This window comes from Rattus norvegicus, chromosome 12 (assembly GCF_036323735.1).
Source record: "Rattus norvegicus strain BN/NHsdMcwi chromosome 12, GRCr8, whole genome shotgun sequence".
Classification (NCBI taxonomy): domain Eukaryota; kingdom Metazoa; phylum Chordata; class Mammalia; order Rodentia; family Muridae; genus Rattus; species Rattus norvegicus.
This window is the reverse complement of record NC_086030.1, coordinates 8930969-8946616: the sequence shown is the minus strand read 5'-3', so window position 1 is coordinate 8946616 and position 15648 is coordinate 8930969. Positions and strand designations below refer to the sequence as shown.

The window sequence follows — 15648 nt, the reverse complement described above, 5'->3', positions numbered from 1 at the left end:
GACTAAACCACAGCAGGACTTAATGGCCAACATCAGCTCTAACCATGATTCTACTTCTACATCAAACAGATTCCATGAATCATAACCTTTTAGTACAGATTTTAACTTCCTACAAAGGAATGGTTCAACAAGAGGAACCTTTACACAGAACAGCTGACTCGGACCTGCCTCTGTATATCAGCTGGCCTCTTAAATCACAGCTCCACCTGCCTCTAGAGTTCTGGCATTAAAGGTGCACACCACCACACTAGGCCAAGTCTCGTTGTTAAATCAAGCTACTACTTTGTTTAATTCCGTTTTTTGAAGGTGGAGTTGGTATGAAAATAAACTACTGTATTTATTTGATAATACATCAATTCTGATGGGCTTGCTTTTAAACTATCCAATACAATACAGACTCTGCTTAATCCGAAAGGTTATGGTTTCAGGAAAATGTTCAGGCTGATGGCCTCTCATCAACCTGTGTTTTCACGTTCAGCTCTTTTGAGTATTAAAAGCAAGCTAAAACAGACAGGTTATGTAAGTGTTTTATGCATACACTGCATACAAACAAACGCACACACACACACACACACACACACACACACACACACACAAACCAGAATGGTCCTTCTGTGTCCCAGTTAAAAATAAGTTCTGACTTGGGTCATGACTGTAAAATCTCCCCAGTGTTTAAGAAAAGCTGTTCTTCAAGCCGAGGAAATACAACATGGTGTCAAGTACTCTACTGTTACAGGAAGCAACTACAGAGAGCTCTCACTCGCTCAAAGGAGTCAGTGCCTTTTGACGCAGAACGAAAACCAAAAATCTCCCAACTACTGCCAATGCTTTCAAAACTAGCATATCAGACGTGATTTTCATCAGGATGCTATTTGATCCACACTAGTAATTCAAAACCCAAGATCCAGATCATTCATATATATATATATATATATATATATATATATATATGTATGTATATATATTATATACATATATATATATAATATTGTGTATTTATATATGCAAACAATTATTGTACTTCATTTCGGTACAAGAATGCCAAATCAGCCACTCCTCATAGAAGGCGATGACAATCTGAGGCCACTTCATATTCGCCTCCTTTGCTTATCAGCAGCATCTCTCTTCTTCGATTTGCTCTCATCGGATTCACTATCAGATAAAGATTTCCTTTTTGGACAATCGTTTTCTTTACCAGCTTTTCGAGAATGAAGAAGTGCTTCAATTAATTCTGGACAATCTAAATTTTCTCCTGGTACCCAAGTATTATCGGCATCTGTAAACCCCTTCCACTTCACGAAATAGTTCACTACACAATGGTTCAGTACTTTTTCTACCACAAATTCTTCAGGCTCAGCCTCTTCAGCTCTTTTACTCTTTCCATTCTGTTTTTTTTTTTCCCATTTTTTGCAATGTAGTTTTATTGGAGGCCATTTTTAAAATTTAATCGGAGACTTGAAGCGTGCTCAGATGCTCAGGGCCGCGGATTCTGCAGAGTTTCCCGCCTGTGTGCTTCAGCTCAGCCACATCCTAGAGGAGGGGTTCCTCTGACATTTTTTTTTTTTGGTTCTTTTTTTTCGGAGCTGGGGACCGAACCCTCCTCTGACATTTTTAAAGTCTATTTTTAGGGTTGGGTATTTAACTCAGTCGTAGGGCACATGCCTAGCAAGCACAAGGCCCTGGGTTCGATCCTTAGCTCTGGGGAAGGAAAAAAAAAGACAGAATAAAAGTTGTAAAGTCGGGCTGGAAGGATGGCTTAGTGGTTAAGAGCACTGACTGCTCTTCCAGAGGTTCTGAGTTCAAATCCCAGCAACGACATGGTGTCTCACAGCCATCTGTAGTGAGATCTGATGCCCTCTTCTGGTGTGTCTGAAGACAGCTACAGTGTACTTATATATAAGAAATACATCTTTTTAAAAAAGTTGTAAAGTCTATTTCTGTTTGTTGGTTTGGTTTGGTTTGGTGTTGGATGGGTTTTTTAAGGTTGCTTTGTTGTTTTGGTTTCTGTTGGTTTGTTACGCACATGGTCTCACTGTGTATCCCTGCTGTCCTGAAATCACTGGCTCCTGAGCTCCTGAGCTCCTGAGCTCCTGATTTTGATTGCCTGGCAAGAGCTCTACCACTGAGTTAAATCCCCAACCCCCAAAAGCCTACAGCACCCGGTATCCCAGGTGGTCTCCCATCCACGTACTAAGCATGCCCGACCCTGCTTAGCTTCCGAGATCAGACGAGATCGGGCGCGTTCAGGGTGGTATGGCTGTAGGCTCTTCTGACATTTTTTTAAAGGAATATAAAACTATTCATTGACACAGCCAGAATACGGCAGATACATAGGTGAATGCGAGCAACAAACCAGTGAACTGAGCGCAGGACCCCAGTTGAAGAAATCAGAGAAAGGACTAAAAGAGCTTGAAGGGACTTGAGACCCCATATGAACAACACCACCAACCAACCAGAGCTTCCAGGGACTAAACCACAGCAGGACTTAATGGCCAACCTCAGCTCTAACCATGATTCTACTTCCACATCAAACAGATTCCATGAATCATAACCTTTTAGTACAGATTTTAACTTCCTACAAAGGAATGGTTCAACCAGAGGAACCTTTACACAGAACAGCTGACTCGGACCTGCCTCTGTAGATCAGCTGGCCTCTTAAATCACAGCTCCACCTGCCTCTAGAGTTCTGGCATTAAAGGTGCACACCACCACACTAGGCCAAGTCTTGTTGTTAAATCAAGCTACTACTTTGTTTAATTCCGTTTTCTGAAGGTGGAGTTGGTATGAAAATAAACTACTGTATTTATTTGATAATACATCAATTCTGATGGGCTTGCTTTTAAACTATCCAATACATTACAGACTCTGCTTAATCTGAAAGGTTATGGTTTCAGGAAAATGTTCAGGCTGATGGCCTCTCATCAACCTGTGTTTTCACGTTCAGCTCTTTTGAGTATTAAAATCAAGCTAAAACAGACAGGTTATGTAAGTGTTTTATGCATACACTGCATACAAAGAAACGCACACACACACACACACACACACACACACACACACACACAAACCAGAATGGTCCTTCTGTGTCCCAGTTAAAAATAAGTTCTGACTTGGGTCATGACTGTAAAATCTCCCCAGTGTTTAAGAAAAGCTGTTCTTCAAGCCGAGGAAATACAACATGGTGTCAAGTACTCTACTGTTACAGGAAGCAACTACAGAGAGCTCTCACTCGCTCAAAGGAGTCAGTGCCTTTTGACGCAGAACGAAAACCAAAAATCTCCCAACTACTGCCAATGCTTTCAAAACTAGCATATCAGACGTGATTTTCATCAGGATGCTATTTGATCCACACTAGTAATTCAAAACCCAAAATCCAGATCATTCATATATATATATATATATATATGTATGTATATATATTATATACATATATATATAATATTGTGTATTTATATATGCAAACAATTATTGTACTTCATTTCGGTACAAGAATGCCAAATCAGCCACTCCTCATAGAAGGAGATGACAATCTGAGGCCACTTCATATTCGCCTCCTTTGCTTATCAGCAGCATCTCTCTTCTTCGATTTGCTCTCATCGGATTCACTATCAGATAAAGATTTCCTTTTTGGACAATCGTTTTCTTTACCAGCTTTTCGAGAATGAAGAAGTGCTTCAATTAATTCTGGACAATCTAAATTTTCTCCTGGTACCCAAGTATTATCGGCATCTGTAAACCCCTTCCACTTCACGAAATAGTTCACTACACAATGGTTCAGTACTTTTTCTACCACAAATTCTTCAGGCTCAGCCTCTTCAGCTCTTTTACTCTTTCCATTCTGTTTTTTTTTTTCCCATTTTTTGCAATGTAGTTTTATTGGAGGCCATTTTTAAAATTTAATCGGAGACTTGAAGCGTGCTCAGATGCTCAGGGCCGCGGATTCTGCAGAGTTTCCCGCCTGTGTGCTTCAGCTCAGCCACATCCTAGAGGAGGGGTTCCTCTGACATTTTTTTTTTTTTGGTTCTTTTTTTTCGGAGCTGGGGACCGAACCCTCCTCTGACATTTTTAAAGTCTATTTTTAGGGTTGGGTATTTAACTCAGTCGTAGGGCACATGCCTAGCAAGCACAAGGCCCTGGGTTCGATCCTTAGCTCTGGGGAAGGAAAAAAAAAGACAGAATAAAAGTTGTAAAGTCGGGCTGGAAGGATGGCTTAGTGGTTAAGAGCACTGACTGCTCTTCCAGAGGTTCTGAGTTCAAATCCCAGCAACGACATGGTGTCTCACAGCCATCTGTAGTGAGATCTGATGCCCTCTTCTGGTGTGTCTGAAGACAGCTACAGTGTACTTATATATAAGAAATACATCTTTTTTAAAAAGTTGTAAAGTCTATTTCTGTTTGTTGGTTTGGTTTGGTTTGGTTTGGGATGGGTTTTTTAAGGTTGCTTTGTTGTTTTGGTTTCTGTTGGTTTGTTACGCACATGGTCTCACTGTGTATCCCTGCTGTCCTGAAATCACTGGCTCCTGAGCTCCTGAGCTCCTGAGCTCCTGATTTTGATTGCCTGGCAAGAGCTCTACCACTGAGTTAAATCCCCAACCCCCAAAAGCCTACAGCACCCGGTATCCCAGGTGGTCTCCCATCCACGTACTAAGCATGCCCGACCCTGCTTAGCTTCCGAGATCAGACGAGATCGGGCGCGTTCAGGGTGGTATGGCTGTAGGCTCTTCTGACATTTTTTTAAAGGAATATAAAACTATTCATTGACACAGCCAGAATACGGCAGATACATAGGTGAATGCGAGCAACAAACCAGTGAACTGAGCGCAGGACCCCAGTTGAAGAAATCAGAGAAAGGACTAAAAGAGCTTGAAGGGACTTGAGACCCCATATGAACAACACCACCAACCAACCAGAGCTTCCAGGGACTAAACCACAGCAGGACTTAATGGCCAACATCAGCTCTAACCATGATTCTACTTCTACATCAAACAGATTCCATGAATCATAACCTTTTAGTACAGATTTTAACTTCCTACAAAGGAATGGTTCAACAAGAGGAACCTTTACACAGAACAGCTGACTCGGACCTGCCTCTGTATATCAGCTGGCCTCTTAAATCACAGCTCCACCTGCCTCTAGAGTTCTGGCATTAAAGGTGCACACCACCACACTAGGCCAAGTCTCGTTGTTAAATCAAGCTACTACTTTGTTTAATTCCGTTTTTTGAAGGTGGAGTTGGTATGAAAATAAACTACTGTATTTATTTGATAATACATCAATTCTGATGGGCTTGCTTTTAAACTATCCAATACATTACAGACTCTGCTTAATCCGAAAGGTTATGGTTTCAGGAAAATGTTCAGGCTGATGGCCTCTCATCAACCTGTGTTTTCACGTTCAGCTCTTTTGAGTATTAAAAGCAAGCTAAAACAGACAGGTTATGTAAGTGTTTTATGCATACACTGCATACAAACAAACACACACACACACACACACACACACACACACACACACACACACACAAACCAGAATGGTCCTTCTGTGTCCCAGTTAAAAATAAGTTCTGACTTGGGTCATGACTGTAAAATCTCCCCAGTGTTTAAGAAAAGCTGTTCTTCAAGCCGAGGAAATACAACATGGTGTCAAGTACTCTACTGTTACAGGAAGCAACTACAGAGAGCTCTCACTCGCTCAAAGGAGTCAGTGCCTTTTGACGCAGAACGAAAACCAAAAATCTCCCAACTACTGCCAATGCTTTCAAAACTAGCATATCAGACGTGATTTTCATCAGGAATCTATTTGATCCACACTAGTAATTCAAAACCCAAGATCCAGATCATTCATATATATATATATATATATATATATATGTATGTATATATATATTATATACATATATATATAATATTGTGTATTTATATATGCAAACAATTATTGTACTTCATTTCGGTACAAGAATGCCAAATCAGCCACTCCTCATAGAAGGAGATGACAATCTGAGGCCACTTCATATTCGCCTCCTTTGCTTATCAGCAGCATCTCTCTTCTTCGATTTGCTCTCATCGGATTCACTATCAGATAAAGATTTCCTTTTTGGACAATCGTTTTCTTTACCAGCTTTTCGAGAATGAAGAAGTGCTTCAATTAATTCTGGACAATCTAAATTTTCTCCTGGTACCCAAGTATTATCGGCATCTGTAAACCCCTTCCACTTCACGAAATAGTTCACTACACAATGGTTCAGTACTTTTTCTACCACAAATTCTTCAGGCTCAGCCTCTTCAGCTCTTTTACTCTTTCCATTCTGTTTTTTTTTTCCCATTTTTTGCAATGTAGTTTTATTGGAGGCCATTTTTAAAATTTAATCGGAGACTTGAAGCGTGCTCAGATGCTCAGGGCCGCGGATTCTGCAGAGTTTCCCGCCTGTGTGCTTCAGCTCAGCCACATCCTAGAGGAGGGGTTCCTCTGACATTTTTTTTTTTTTGGTTCTTTTTTTTCGGAGCTGGGGACCGAACCCTCCTCTGACATTTTTAAAGTCTATTTTTAGGGTTGGGTATTTAACTCAGTCGTAGGGCACATGCCTAGCAAGCACAAGGCCCTGGGTTCGATCCTTAGCTCTGGGGAAGGAAAAAAAAAGACAGAATAAAAGTTGTAAAGTCGGGCTGGAAGGATGGCTTAGTGGTTAAGAGCACTGACTGCTCTTCCAGAGGTTCTGAGTTCAAATCCCAGCAACGACATGGTGTCTCACAGCCATCTGTAGTGAGATCTGATGCCCTCTTCTGGTGTGTCTGAAGACAGCTACAGTGTACTTATATATAAGAAATACATCTTTTTAAAAAAGTTGTAAAGTCTATTTCTGTTTGTTGGTTTGGTTTGGTTTGGTTTGGGATGGGTTTTTTAAGGTTGCTTTGTTGTTTTGGTTTCTGTTGGTTTGTTACGCACATGGTCTCACTGTGTATCCCTGCTGTCCTGAAATCACTGGCTCCTGAGCTCCTGAGCTCCTGAGCTCCTGATTTTGATTGCCTGGCAAGAGCTCTACCACTGAGTTAAATCCCCAACCCCCAAAAGCCTACAGCACCCGGTATCCCAGGTGGTCTCCCATCCACGTACTAAGCATGCCCGACCCTGCTTAGCTTCCGAGATCAGACGAGATCGGGCGCGTTCAGGGTGGTATGGCTGTAGGCTCTTCTGACATTTTTTTAAAGGAATATAAAACTATTCATTGACACAGCCAGAATACGGCAGATACATAGGTGAATGCGAGCAACAAACCAGTTAACTGAGCGCAGGACCCCAGTTGAAGAAATCAGAGAAAGGACTAAAAGAGCTTGAAGGGACTTGAGACCCCATATGAACAACACCACCAACCAACCAGAGCTTCCAGGGACTAAACCACAGCAGGACTTAATGGCCAACATCAGCTCTAACCATGATTCTACTTCTACATCAAACAGATTCCATGAATCATAACCTTTTAGTACAGATTTTAACTTCCTACAAAGGAATGGTTCAACAAGAGGAACCTTTACACAGAACAGCTGACTCGGACCTGCCTCTGTATATCAGCTGGCCTCTTAAATCACAGCTTCACCTGCCTCTGGAGTTCTGGCATTAAAGGTGCACACCACCACACTAGGCCAAGTCTCGTTGTTAAATCAAGCTACTACTTTGTTTAATTCCGTTTTTTGAAGGTGGAGTTGGTATGAAAATAAACTACTGTATTTATTTGATAATACATCAATTCTGATGGGCTTGCTTTTAAACTATCCAATACATTACAGACTCTGCTTAATCCGAAAGGTTATGGTTTCAGGAAAATGTTCAGGCTGATGGCCTCTCATCAACCTGTGTTTTCACGTTCAGCTCTTTTGAGTATTAAAAGCAAGCTAAAACAGACAGGTTATGTAAGTGTTTTATGCATACACTGCATACAAACAAACGCACACACACACACACACACACACACACACACACACACACACACAAACCAGAATGGTCCTTCTGTGTCCCAGTTAAAAATAAGTTCTGACTTGGGTCATGACTGTAAAATCTCCCCAGTGTTTAAGAAAAGCTGTTCTTCAAGCCGAGGAAATACAACATGGTGTCAAGTACTCTACTGTTACAGGAAGCAACTACAGAGAGCTCTCACTCGCTCAAAGGAGTCAGTGCCTTTTTACGCAGAACGAAAACCAAAAATCTCCCAACTACTGCCAATGCTTTCAAAACTAGCATATCAGACGTGATTTTCATCAGGAATCTATTTGATCCACACTAGTAATTCAAAACCCAAGATCCAGATCATTCATATATATATATATATATATATATATGTATATATATATTATATACATATATATATAATATTGTGTATTTATATATGCAAACAATTATTGTACTTCATTTCGGTACAAGAATGCCAAATCAGCCACTCCTCATAGAAGGAGATGACAATCTGAGGCCACTTCATATTCGCCTCCTTTGCTTATCAGCAGCATCTCTCTTCTTCGATTTGCTCTCATCGGATTCACTATCAGATAAAGATTTCCTTTTTGGACAATCGTTTTCTTTACCAGCTTTTCGAGAATGAAGAAGTGCTTCAATTAATTCTGGACAATCTAAATATTCTCCTGGTACCCAAGTATTATCGGCATCTGTAAACCACTTCCACTTCACGAAATAGTTCACTACACAATGGTTCAGTACTTTTTCTACCACAAATTCTTCAGGCTCAGCCTCTTCAGCTCTTTTACTCTTTCCATTCTGTTTTTTTTTTTCCCATTTTTTGCAATGTAGTTTTATTGGAGGCCATTTTTAAAATTTAATCGGAGACTTGAAGCGCGCTCAGATGCTCAGGGCCGCGGATTCTGCAGAGTTTCCCGCCTGTGTGCTTCAGCTCAGCCACATCCTAGAGGAGGGGTTCCTCTGACATTTTTTTTTTTTTGGTTCTTTTTTTTCGGAGCTGGGGACCGAACCCTCCTCTGACATTTTTAAAGTCTATTTTTAGGGTTGGGTATTTAACTCAGTCGTAGGGCACATGCCTAGCAAGCACAAGGCCCTGGGTTCGATCCTTAGCTCTGGGGAAGGAAAAAAAAAGACAGAATAAAAGTTGTAAAGTCGGGCTGAAAGGATGGCTTAGTGGTTAAGAGCACTGACTGCTCTTCCAGAGGTTCTGAGTTCAAATCCCAGCAACGACATGGTGTCTCACAGCCATCTGTAGTGAGATCTGATGCCCTCTTCTGGTGTGTCTGAGACAGCTACAGTGTACTTATATATAAGAAATACATCTTTTTAAAAAAGTTGTAAAGTCTATTTCTGTTTGTTGGTTTGGTTTGGTTTGGTTTGGGATGGGTTTTTTAAGGTTGCTTTGTTGTTTTGGTTTCTGTTGGTTTGTTACGCACATGGTCTCACTGTGTATCCCTGCTGTCCTGAAATCACTGGCTCCTGAGCTCCTGAGCTCCTGAGCTCCTGAGCTCCTGAGCTCCTGAGCTCCTGAGCTCCTGAGCTCCTGAGCTCCTGAGCTCCTGAGCTCCTGAGCTCCTGAGCTCCTGAGCTCCTGAGCTCCTGAGCTCCTGAGCTCCTGAGCTCCTGAGCTCCTGAGCTCCTGAGCTCCTGAGCTCCTGAGCTCCTGAGCTCCTGAGCTCCTGAGCTCCTGAGCTCCTGAGCTCCTGAGCTCCTGAGCTCCTGAGCTCCTGAGCTCCTGAGCTCCTGAGCTCCTGAGCTCCTGAGCTCCTGAGCTCCTGAGCTCCTGAGCTCCTGAGCTCCTGAGCTCCTGAGCTCCTGAGCTCCTGAGCTCCTGAGCTCCTGAGCTCCTGAGCTCCTGAGCTCCTGAGCTCCTGAGCTCCTGAGCTCCTGAGCTCCTGAGCTCCTGAGCTCCTGAGCTCCTGAGCTCCTGAGCTCCTGAGCTCCTGAGCTCCTGAGCTCCTGAGCTCCTGAGCTCCTGAGCTCCTGAGCTCCTGAGCTCCTGAGCTCCTGAGCTCCTGAGCTCCTGAGCTCCTGAGCTCCTGAGCTCCTGAGCTCCTGAGCTCCTGAGCTCCTGAGCTCCTGAGCTCCTGAGCTCCTGAGCTCCTGAGCTCCTGAGCTCCTGAGCTCCTGAGCTCCTGAGCTCCTGAGCTCCTGAGCTCCTGAGCTCCTGAGCTCCTGAGCTCCTGAGCTCCTGAGCTCCTGAGCTCCTGAGCTCCTGAGCTCCTGAGCTCCTGAGCTCCTGAGCTCCTGAGCTCCTGAGCTCCTGAGCTCCTGAGCTCCTGAGCTCCTGAGCTCCTGAGCTCCTGAGCTCCTGAGCTCCTGAGCTCCTGAGCTCCTGAGCTCCTGAGCTCCTGAGCTCCTGAGCTCCTGAGCTCCTGAGCTCCTGAGCTCCTGAGCTCCTGAGCTCCTGAGCTCCTGAGCTCCTGAGCTCCTGAGCTCCTGAGCTCCTGAGCTCCTGAGCTCCTGAGCTCCTGAGCTCCTGAGCTCCTGAGCTCCTGAGCTCCTGAGCTCCTGAGCTCCTGAGCTCCTGAGCTCCTGAGCTCCTGAGCTCCTGAGCTCCTGAGCTCCTGAGCTCCTGAGCTCCTGAGCTCCTGAGCTCCTGAGCTCCTGAGCTCCTGAGCTCCTGAGCTCCTGAGCTCCTGAGCTCCTGAGCTCCTGAGCTCCTGAGCTCCTGAGCTCCTGAGCTCCTGAGCTCCTGAGCTCCTGAGCTCCTGAGCTCCTGAGCTCCTGAGCTCCTGAGCTCCTGAGCTCCTGAGCTCCTGAGCTCCTGAGCTCCTGAGCTCCTGAGCTCCTGAGCTCCTGAGCTCCTGAGCTCCTGAGCTCCTGAGCTCCTGAGCTCCTGAGCTCCTGAGCTCCTGAGCTCCTGAGCTCCTGAGCTCCTGAGCTCCTGAGCTCCTGAGCTCCTGAGCTCCTGAGCTCAGGAGCTCCTGAGCTCCTGAGCTCCTGAGCTCCTGAGCTCCTGAGCTCCGGAGCTCCTGAGCTCCTGAGCTCCTGAGCTCCTGAGCTCCTGAGCTCAGGAGCTCCTGAGCTCCTGAGCTCCTGAGCTCCTGAGCTCCTGAGCTCCTGAGCTCCTGAGCTCCTGAGCTCCTGAGCTCCTGAGCTCCTGAGCTCCTGAGCTCCTGAGCTCCTGAGCTCCTGAGCTCCTGAGCTCCTGAGCTCCTGAGCTCCTGAGCTCCTGAGCTCCTGAGCTCCTGAGCTCCTGAGCTCCTGAGCTCCTGAGCTCCTGATTTTGATTGCCTGGCAAGAGCTCTACCACTGAGTTAAATCCCCAACCCCCAAAAGCCTACAGCACCCGGTATCCCAGGTGGTCTCCCATCCACGTACTAAGCATGCCCGACCCTGCTTAGCTTCCGAGATCAGACGAGATCGGGCGCGTTCAGGGTGGTATGGCTGTAGGCTCTTCTGACATTTTTTTAAAGGAATATAAAACTATTCATTGACACAGCCAGAATACGGCAGATACATAGGTGAATGCGAGCAACAAACCAGTGAACTGAGCGCAGGACCCCAGTTGAAGAAATCAGAGAAAGGACTAAAAGAGCTTGAAGGGACTTGAGACCCCATATGAACAACACCACCAACCAACCAGAGCTTCCAGGGACTAAACCACAGCAGGACTTAATGGCCAACCTCAGCTCTAACCATGATTCTACTTCCACATCAAACAGATTCCATGAATCATAACCTTTTAGTACAGATTTTAACTTCCTACAAAGGAATGGTTCAACCAGAGGAACCTTTACACAGAACAGCTGACTCGGACCTGCCTCTGTAGATCAGCTGGCCTCTTAAATCACAGCTCCACCTGCCTCTAGAGTTCTGGCATTAAAGGTGCACACCACCACACTAGGCCAAGTCTTGTTGTTAAATCAAGCTACTACTTTGTTTAATTCCGTTTTCTGAAGGTGGAGTTGGTATGAAAATAAACTACTGTATTTATTTGATAATACATCAATTCTGATGGGCTTGCTTTTAAACTATCCAATACATTACAGACTCTGCTTAATCTGAAAGGTTATGGTTTCAGGAAAATGTTCAGGCTGATGGCCTCTCATCAACCTGTGTTTTCACGTTCAGCTCTTTTGAGTATTAAAATCAAGCTAAAACAGACAGGTTATGTAAGTGTTTTATGCATACACTGCATACAAAGAAACGCACACACACACACACACACACACACACACACACACACACAAACCAGAATGGTCCTTCTGTGTCCCAGTTAAAAATAAGTTCTGACTTGGGTCATGACTGTAAAATCTCCCCAGTGTTTAAGAAAAGCTGTTCTTCAAGCCGAGGAAATACAACATGGTGTCAAGTACTCTACTGTTACAGGAAGCAACTACAGAGAGCTCTCACTCGCTCAAAGGAGTCAGTGCCTTTTGACGCAGAACGAAAACCAAAAATCTCCCAACTACTGCCAATGCTTTCAAAACTAGCATATCAGACGTGATTTTCATCAGGATGCTATTTGATCCACACTAGTAATTCAAAACCCAAAATCCAGATCATTCATATATATATATATATATATGTATGTATATATATTATATACATATATATATAATATTGTGTATTTATATATGCAAACAATTATTGTACTTCATTTCGGTACAAGAATGCCAAATCAGCCACTCCTCATAGAAGGAGATGACAATCTGAGGCCACTTCATATTCGCCTCCTTTGCTTATCAGCAGCATCTCTCTTCTTCGATTTGCTCTCATCGGATTCACTATCAGATAAAGATTTCCTTTTTGGACAATCGTTTTCTTTACCAGCTTTTCGAGAATGAAGAAGTGCTTCAATTAATTCTGGACAATCTAAATTTTCTCCTGGTACCCAAGTATTATCGGCATCTGTAAACCCCTTCCACTTCACGAAATAGTTCACTACACAATGGTTCAGTACTTTTTCTACCACAAATTCTTCAGGCTCAGCCTCTTCAGCTCTTTTACTCTTTCCATTCTGTTTTTTTTTTTCCCATTTTTTGCAATGTAGTTTTATTGGAGGCCATTTTTAAAATTTAATCGGAGACTTGAAGCGTGCTCAGATGCTCAGGGCCGCGGATTCTGCAGAGTTTCCCGCCTGTGTGCTTCAGCTCAGCCACATCCTAGAGGAGGGGTTCCTCTGACATTTTTTTTTTTTTGGTTCTTTTTTTTCGGAGCTGGGGACCGAACCCTCCTCTGACATTTTTAAAGTCTATTTTTAGGGTTGGGTATTTAACTCAGTCGTAGGGCACATGCCTAGCAAGCACAAGGCCCTGGGTTCGATCCTTAGCTCTGGGGAAGGAAAAAAAAAGACAGAATAAAAGTTGTAAAGTCGGGCTGGAAGGATGGCTTAGTGGTTAAGAGCACTGACTGCTCTTCCAGAGGTTCTGAGTTCAAATCCCAGCAACGACATGGTGTCTCACAGCCATCTGTAGTGAGATCTGATGCCCTCTTCTGGTGTGTCTGAAGACAGCTACAGTGTACTTATATATAAGAAATACATCTTTTTTAAAAAGTTGTAAAGTCTATTTCTGTTTGTTGGTTTGGTTTGGTTTGGTTTGGGATGGGTTTTTTAAGGTTGCTTTGTTGTTTTGGTTTCTGTTGGTTTGTTACGCACATGGTCTCACTGTGTATCCCTGCTGTCCTGAAATCACTGGCTCCTGAGCTCCTGAGCTCCTGAGCTCCTGATTTTGATTGCCTGGCAAGAGCTCTACCACTGAGTTAAATCCCCAACCCCCAAAAGCCTACAGCACCCGGTATCCCAGGTGGTCTCCCATCCACGTACTAAGCATGCCCGACCCTGCTTAGCTTCCGAGATCAGACGAGATCGGGCGCGTTCAGGGTGGTATGGCTGTAGGCTCTTCTGACATTTTTTTAAAGGAATATAAAACTATTCATTGACACAGCCAGAATACGGCAGATACATAGGTGAATGCGAGCAACAAACCAGTGAACTGAGCGCAGGACCCCAGTTGAAGAAATCAGAGAAAGGACTAAAAGAGCTTGAAGGGACTTGAGACCCCATATGAACAACACCACCAACCAACCAGAGCTTCCAGGGACTAAACCACAGCAGGACTTAATGGCCAACATCAGCTCTAACCATGATTCTACTTCTACATCAAACAGATTCCATGAATCATAACCTTTTAGTACAGATTTTAACTTCCTACAAAGGAATGGTTCAACAAGAGGAACCTTTACACAGAACAGCTGACTCGGACCTGCCTCTGTATATCAGCTGGCCTCTTAAATCACAGCTCCACCTGCCTCTAGAGTTCTGGCATTAAAGGTGCACACCACCACACTAGGCCAAGTCTCGTTGTTAAATCAAGCTACTACTTTGTTTAATTCCGTTTTTTGAAGGTGGAGTTGGTATGAAAATAAACTACTGTATTTATTTGATAATACATCAATTCTGATGGGCTTGCTTTTAAACTATCCAATACATTACAGACTCTGCTTAATCCGAAAGGTTATGGTTTCAGGAAAATGTTCAGGCTGATGGCCTCTCATCAACCTGTGTTTTCACGTTCAGCTCTTTTGAGTATTAAAAGCAAGCTAAAACAGACAGGTTATGTAAGTGTTTTATGCATACACTGCATACAAACAAACACACACACACACACACACACACACACACACACACACACACACACAAACCAGAATGGTCCTTCTGTGTCCCAGTTAAAAATAAGTTCTGACTTGGGTCATGACTGTAAAATCTCCCCAGTGTTTAAGAAAAGCTGTTCTTCAAGCCGAGGAAATACAACATGGTGTCAAGTACTCTACTGTTACAGGAAGCAACTACAGAGAGCTCTCACTCGCTCAAAGGAGTCAGTGCCTTTTGACGCAGAACGAAAACCAAAAATCTCCCAACTACTGCCAATGCTTTCAAAACTAGCATATCAGACGTGATTTTCATCAGGAATCTATTTGATCCACACTAGTAATTCAAAACCCAAGATCCAGATCATTCATATATATATATATATATATATATATATGTATGTATATATATATTATATACATATATATATAATATTGTGTATTTATATATGCAAACAATTATTGTACTTCATTTCGGTACAAGAATGCCAAATCAGCCACTCCTCATAGAAGGAGATGACAATCTGAGGCCACTTCATATTCGCCTCCTTTGCTTATCAGCAGCATCTCTCTTCTTCGATTTGCTCTCATCGGATTCACTATCAGATAAAGATTTCCTTTTTGGACAATCGTTTTCTTTACCAGCTTTTCGAGAATGAAGAAGTGCTTCAATTAATTCTGGACAATCTAAATTTTCTCCTGGTACCCAAGTATTATCGGCATCTGTAAACCCCTTCCACTTCACGAAATAGTTCACTACACAATGGTTCAGTACTTTTTCTACCACAAATTCTTCAGGCTCAGCCTCTTCAGCTCTTTTACTCTTTCCATTCTGTTTTTTTTTTCCCATTTTTTGCAATGTAGTTTTATTGGAGGCCATTTTTAAAATTTAATCGGAGACTTGAAGCGTGCTCAGATGCTCAGGGCCGCGGATTCTGCAGAGTTTCCCGCCTGTGTGCTTCAGCTCAGCCACATCCTAGAGGAGGGGTTCCTCTGACATTTTTTTTTTTTTGGTTCTTTTTTTTCGGAGCTGGGGACCGAACCCTCCTCTGACATTTTTAAAGTCTATTTTTAGGGTTGGGTATTTAACTCAGT

At 43.4% G+C, this 15648-nt stretch overlaps 5 non-coding genes across 5 annotated transcripts; all 5 read right to left on the bottom strand.

The window, feature by feature from the left end:
* Positions 1 to 2147: 2147 nt before the first annotated feature.
* LOC134481444 (5S ribosomal RNA) lies at positions 2148 to 2265 on the bottom strand. The gene has a single exon (XR_010056881.1). It is a non-coding gene; the product is annotated as a 5S ribosomal RNA (ribosomal RNA).
* Positions 2266 to 4598: 2333 nt separating this feature from the next.
* On the bottom strand, positions 4599 to 4716 carry LOC134481443 (5S ribosomal RNA). Its single transcript, XR_010056880.1, has one exon. It is a non-coding gene; the product is annotated as a 5S ribosomal RNA (ribosomal RNA).
* A 2344-nt stretch (positions 4717 to 7060) lies between these two features.
* Positions 7061 to 7178, bottom strand: LOC134481442 (5S ribosomal RNA). Its single transcript, XR_010056879.1, has one exon. It is a non-coding gene; the product is annotated as a 5S ribosomal RNA (ribosomal RNA).
* Positions 7179 to 11236: 4058 nt separating this feature from the next.
* On the bottom strand, positions 11237 to 11354 carry LOC134481441 (5S ribosomal RNA). Its single transcript, XR_010056878.1, has one exon. It is a non-coding gene; the product is annotated as a 5S ribosomal RNA (ribosomal RNA).
* Positions 11355 to 13685: 2331 nt separating this feature from the next.
* Positions 13686 to 13803, bottom strand: LOC134481440 (5S ribosomal RNA). The gene has a single exon (XR_010056877.1). It is a non-coding gene; the product is annotated as a 5S ribosomal RNA (ribosomal RNA).
* Between the last annotated feature and the right edge of the window lie 1845 nt (positions 13804 to 15648).